This window comes from Lactuca sativa, chromosome 2 (assembly GCF_002870075.4).
Source record: "Lactuca sativa cultivar Salinas chromosome 2, Lsat_Salinas_v11, whole genome shotgun sequence".
Taxonomy (NCBI): Eukaryota; Viridiplantae; Streptophyta; class Magnoliopsida; order Asterales; family Asteraceae; genus Lactuca; species Lactuca sativa.
In genome coordinates, this window is record NC_056624.2 from 228,838,789 (window position 1) to 228,845,549 (window position 6,761).

Consider the following 6,761-nt stretch of genomic DNA (forward strand, 5'->3'; position numbering starts at 1 on the left):
TTAGAATTTCATCAAGGACCCGCGTTTAAGGGATTAAATTATAGCATATAAAGAATTAATAACAAGATATGTGTTAATCTTATTATAACTTACATCTAGAACAATGTACACATCTGGTCTGATCTTCATCTTCTCAAGTGATTCTGCATGCGGAAACTGCGTGGAAAACCATCTAATAGCAATCCTTTTTGTTTTGTATCATCTCTTGAAAGTCGCCCAATCACCTTCTGTAAAATAAAGTGTTTGTTTATCTAATTTGGAAAGAAATTGAATGTGATTTAAGTTAGTGAAATGATATTATATACATTTGTGACAAGTTCATATGGAACAAGGTGTCCTGAATTCATGTACTCTTTTGTATTCTTCCTCCAGGAGCAGGTGGAATTGTACGAACAACACAAGACAACAAAGTTTCTTCATCAAAAAGTCCCATTTTTTATTCAGAATAAGAAATGGGGGCACTTGTGGCTTCACTGACCTTTAACGGCTGAATCATTTCAGATGCAATGCTACCACTAGACCCAAGTTGTTGCTGTTATGTGGCTGAACTTTGAGCTTCAGTTACATGACTAGACAGAAAACTTGCATTCTTTCCCTGTTACTCAAAAGTCAAAAGTGAAGACTTAATCTGAGAGACAAAATAGCAAAAAACAAACTTGGTAACATAAAGCTAACCTGGTGTAAATTGTCATCGTCAGAATCGTTCAATCTTAAAGACTCATGAATCTGAGACGAGATTTGTTGCAAGCTCTGATGTGATTGCTCATTTACAGACACTTCAAACTGTCTCAATGAATTTTGATCATTTTGGGAAGAGTATTTTTCATGAACTGGGATTTGTAAACTTTCTGAGATAGCCTGTAAAAAAACTAAAGAATAAGTATACAGTTATATGTTTTATTCATCAAAACGACCCATTCTTTCTTCTTTTCTCTTGCATGTTCCTGCTCATGTTCTTTGTTTTTTTCTCTGTTTTTATTTTTCTGAAGACTCTGTTTCTTCTCCTTTATCATTTTTTGTAGTTCATAAACATCCTTTGTGATGAGATCGATAGGGTTCAAGATAATAGAAAGCACAAACCAGCCTTAGTCAACTTCCCGCCAAGTCCAGTGAAGTTCCCTGGATTTTTGAGTTAACACTTGTAATGACATTAAAATAATTACACAGCAAATGTAGAAACAAATCTAAAACAATTAAATTCACTTACTTGGATGGATAAAGAGCAAACCTCAATAGCTTCCTGAAGAATGGAGAAAAAAAGAAATTGAATTAAAAAATAAAAACTAAAAAAATATTATGAGATTTTGAAAATTCACACACCCAAACACTAAAAGTTATACCAACCTATCCAAATCCATTGACTTAGCCATTTCCTACTACTACCAATACACCAACCTCTAAACCATAAAACATAACCCATAGACCTAACAAACTCCACAACCTTCAAAAAAGCCCAAAACAACAAAATCCAACAAACAGAAAAATGCCTCAACAGAAGCCAAACCCAATTCCAAAAAATGCTAAAAAAGAAAAACCAATCCACAACTTTTAAACCCCAAGAAACCTCAAACAGCCCAACCCAAACCTGCATAAAACCCCATTCAAAAAGAGACCAAATCATGAACCTTTATCAATATTGTTCTCCTCAGAAGCCTGAGGCATACCACCCACTGATCTGTTACCAACCCCACTCTTCTTCTAACAATTCAGATTAGAAACAGCAAGCATCTTATCTGAAATACAAGGATCCATGACAGTATCAACAGGAATTCCCGAAATACCCTTCCCAGTAGTAACAGAATCCTCATCCATTTTTTCAAAAAGATCCTCTACAATCGATCCTAAAACATCAAATCTATTTTTATTGTTTTTTTTCTTTTCACCACCAGACAACACTATATTACCATCAATCTCTTTCGCCTTTTTATCCATAAGACCAAAATTTTATCTGTTAATACCTAAATTACCCTTCACAGTATCATCTCGTATAGAATTCGAATTTACCAAATTGTTAACAGTTTCAAAAACTTGTTCTTTATCCTTGTTCCACTGACTAACACCACGTTTTACCCAATTCCCTTTCTGCCCTTGTCCATTGCCAGCGTTAGTTCCACTTTTACCCCTGTAATTATTTCTATCTCTAGCATTCCCATTCATAGCCCCGTTAACCTGATTATAATTACCTTTACCAGCCTCATTAGCCCCAGATATCTCAACATTACACTTACCAGTTATAGGGTTCAGTGGCTTAGGATCAACCACAACAGTAATAGAAGGATTAGCCAATATCATTTGGTTTGTAACATTATTTATTTCCAAATTAGGACTCAAAATAACCTCATCAGACTTAGTACCATTCCAATTCTTCAAAAGTAAAGCAGTATTACCTGGAGCAATCGAGACCTAATAGATCCCATCCACCTTCGACTTATTAGAATCAGCACCTTTAGGTTCCTTGACGATAGCACGATCTCCAGTCACAGATAAACTAGCATCCGATTCCTAAGCCGACTCTGACACCGAATCCCCTTCCGTCTCCTCCTCAGTAGCATCTTCTTCATAATATTCCACTGCATCCATAGGTGAACTAATATCCACAAGCTTCCTAGCCCGATTCTTCACTTTGAAAGCTTTACCCTCCAACTTCCATTCAGCTTTTCCGATCCCCATAGCCACTGCTCCTGTCGCAGTCGGCTTACGACGAGCTTTGTAGATAGTAGCTGAAGTCTGATCAATGACCCTAGGAGGTACCAATTCATTCACATCCACTTCAGTCCTTACATACCGGACAATAGCACTTTTATCCGGTGGTTTTACCTTCACTTCTTTCAATCGATCCGTTTTGGATGATACGCCCATTAGGACACCGGAAACAGGAGAGAAATTCCTTCAACGTTGAGCTAAAACAGCTCACCGATGAAGAATCACAGACTAATTCAAGCCGAGATCACTACGTCAATTAGAGAGAAGAAGAAGAGAGATAAAAGGTAGAGAGAGAAAGCGAACTTGGCATAACTAATAATTTTTTATTATGGAAGAGAGATTGTAGATGGAAGAGAAAGTGGAGATGGAAGTGAACGAGAGATGGAGACGGAACCAGACCTAAATCGCCATGGCAAGTTTTCAACTTCTCTAATTTTTGGGGAATTCCTTTTCCCGCTGCTAGTAAAGATTAAGATGTGCGCGTTTCATTAAAAAAATATAAAACGACACGATTTCACGACACGCTTTTTATGAAAGGTGCCCTCCGTGTTTTTTTGTAACACTAATTTTAGGGCACGCAAAAATGTGCGTCCTAAATCCTTCACATTTTGGGAGATCTGACATTATTTTTAGGTCACACACTTTTGCGTATCGTAAAACAGCGTGTGTCATGGTTTGCACATCATTAAAGGGTATTTTTCTAGTAGCGAGTCTGATAAATTCTTTACAAATTAGGAGATTGAGAAATAGAATCTTGGACAATGTGATTGATTCTGATCCATGTCTCGTGTCCATACCGTATCTTGAAGAACGAAAGAATAGTTGATAACTTATCTTAGTGTCGACGACTAATTTGAATCAGAGTTTGGCAGTGGCTTTGGAAAGCGTACATTGTTTTTTACTTCAATGTTTATACTTGCAATTATAGTTACAGACTTATCCAAGTGAGAGATTGTTGGATTAGTGTGTCTACGCCAATAACTAAATTTGTATATTCTTGAAATAAAAGCAAAATCCTTTTTAGGTTGTCCTCAGAACTAGCAACTAAGAAGAATTGCATTTGGGTAGAGAAGATAATTTATTAATATATTATATGATTAATAGATAAATTATAAATAGTTATAATTAATCTAGAGTTAATTAGAAATTAATGTGGAATTGATTTTGGGATTAATTAAATTAATTGAAAGTGTGCGGAGTAAATGTGACATTGTTCAAAAGTTGAACAATGGAGAGCTTCCTGAACCTCCCACAACGGGATGGTTTTTGGAAGTCTTCTAAGGCTTATAGGAAGCCCTGGAGGATAAGTAAAGGGATTGGATACCTGCCTAGTTTGAGATATTATAATTATATTCAAATTACGGTTATCCATGGATACCTCATGCACCTATAAGTAGCTCCGATGGGCTTCATATTTTTGACTACTTCTTTTAAGCCTCTCATATTTGAAATTCTACTATCTCCTCTCTCCTTTTGTGCTCTTGTTGCTAGGGTTTGGGTACAAACCATTAGAGGCATCATTTCTTTGGCGCTAGTCTTTCCAAGCTTCACAAATACAAGGATTCGTGTGACTTATTTGCAATAAAAATTAAAAGGTATGTAACCTTTAGCCTCGTAACTTTCGAACTACACTAGGATTATGCTAGTTTAGTTGTTCATTTTGTATGTTGCTATCAAGGTGTATGGCATAGATCTTTGATAAGATGCATGTACCCTAGTAATTGTTAATTGTTTTCCGCATTGTATAATTTTGTTTTGTATAAAACCCAACAATCTTGACCCCATTTTTACCCAATTTTGACCTAGTTTTGGGAGAGAGATTAATTAGATATGTATGTCCTTAAAGTAAGGATTTATATGGTTCATTTGAGGGTAAGGAAGCCTTCTAGAAAGTTGGATCAAAGGACTTAACGGATTAAGTCCTTAATTAGAGAAAAATGGCATCTACCAGTAACCACGGTGTGGCTAAGGACTTGCCACAGTTTGGTGGAGTCCAGCTTCATGATTTTGTCCTGACAAGCCCACGGTGTGGTGATGTCCTGCCTGCCGATTGTTTAGTATGAACATACCCAGTACCCACGATGTATCTAAGAGGCCTCCACGTCGTGGTGAGCATTGACTAACTTGACCATTGACTTTTGACCAGTTTGACTTGAGGTCAAATTTTGAGGATTTGGATTGTTGATTAAGGATTTATCTTTTGATGTTAGTCGGTCCGTGGAATTGAGCAGTTCAAGGTGTGAGAGTGTTGATGTGCTTCTCTGGTTCTTCAGTTCAAGTAAGTTTCTCATTTTGCCATGTATCCTATTGTATATCCTTTGCATGGTAGGATACAGGTATTGTTAGAACACAAGTATGCTAGTTGACTGGTAGGCTATTGTTTGTGGATCGTATGATATTGCTCGGAGTTATGTTTGGTTAGGGTAATTGGGGTAGGCCAGTTATCAAGATTATGTATGATTGACCAACGAATGACCTAATTGATAAGTGGTCAATGGCAGGGAACTAGGGAAGGCTAGTTGCTAAGGGTATGGACATGCTAGTATCTGCTATGTGTTTATGTTACATGATTATATGGTAGTGATAGCTTGGGTTCTATGTGGTTTAAGTTGGATAGCTTGAGAATTCTTGGTCTAATGGCTTACTGCGATGTTCTTGTTTGATTGTTTGATCTTGGTTGGATCATCTATTCGGCTGTCTATCTGATCCCGACTATATGACTTTGTGAATTATATGAAAGACCAGGATCTGACCCATGACAATTATACGGAACACTATGATGTAGCTCCTGGCAGTGGAGTTTGGGCTGAGCCCGTTTACTCCTTGGGTGGGCCCGTTATATGAGTGGACTCTTGGGTTGGGCCCGTTACGTATGACATATTTATGTGTATAGGAGTTTTGGTTGCTCAACGCTAGAGTCGAGGATTGTATGTGGATGCATTGTATGTATGATGGAATATGTGGTATATTGGGGAAATCATTAAGTTTTATGCTTACAGTTATGGATTAAACATTTTGCAGGTCGTTAGTGAGAAGAGTTCGGCGTGACTGTACATGCACATCAAAGATATTTCTTTCCGCGGTTTTGTGAACTTAACTCTGATAAGGTGTGGTTTTTAATCAATTTATTCAATGGTTTTTGAAACAAATGATTAATTGGGTAGTCTGTTTTAAAATGAAATTTTTATTTCTAATTTTTGGGACGTTACACTTATATACATAAAAAAAGAGGACCCCTAAACGACACAAGTCCTTGCAGTAGTACTCCCCACACACGCAAAGGCTGAACCTAAAGATATCAACTTATTAATACAAGATTCTGATTAAAAGTCTTGTTATGGACTTTAACACATTAAAATTGGGAAATTGAGTAGTCTAACCCTTATAATCGACCATTTTAACTAAAATAACCAAAAAAAAATTTGGTAAAATGACCACTTACTCTAGAACGTATCATTCTGGAGTTGTGGTCTCCATTCCAGAGTTCCTACTCCGGATTATAACCTAATTTTTTCATCTCCTATACATATGTCCATGTGTGCTTAGAACCTTACCTTCAACCAAGTCATTCATAATTATCTCTTATAAAACTGCTTCAAAATGAGTTTCTCAGAGCGTCAGCATGAGGAAAGCTTTAACAACCTGCCTATTTACCTTCACAACCTTAGGCGAACTAACCTGCATAATTACACTCACATCATAACTGATTTGATGGATCTTTTTGAAGCTTGTTTTGTGGGTATTGGATGAGTGATATATTTGTTTTTTGTACTTTTCTATTGTTTCTTTAAAGTTGATAATGCTTTTACATCTAAATTAATTCGTGTTTGTTCCCAAAAAATACAGCTCCATGCATTTATAAGCTGCTTCTTGCCTGTGATCATCATAGGCAGTGTCCCTTTTAGAGGGGACTACCTAAAAACAATATTTGTGGCGGTTGCTATCAAGGGGAACAACCACACCCTCCCTGTAACATTTGGTCTGGTTGTGGAAAATAATATCTATTGTGGTACCTGGTTCCTTATGAGGTTAAGAGAAGCTCTGATACAGGGTAGGGA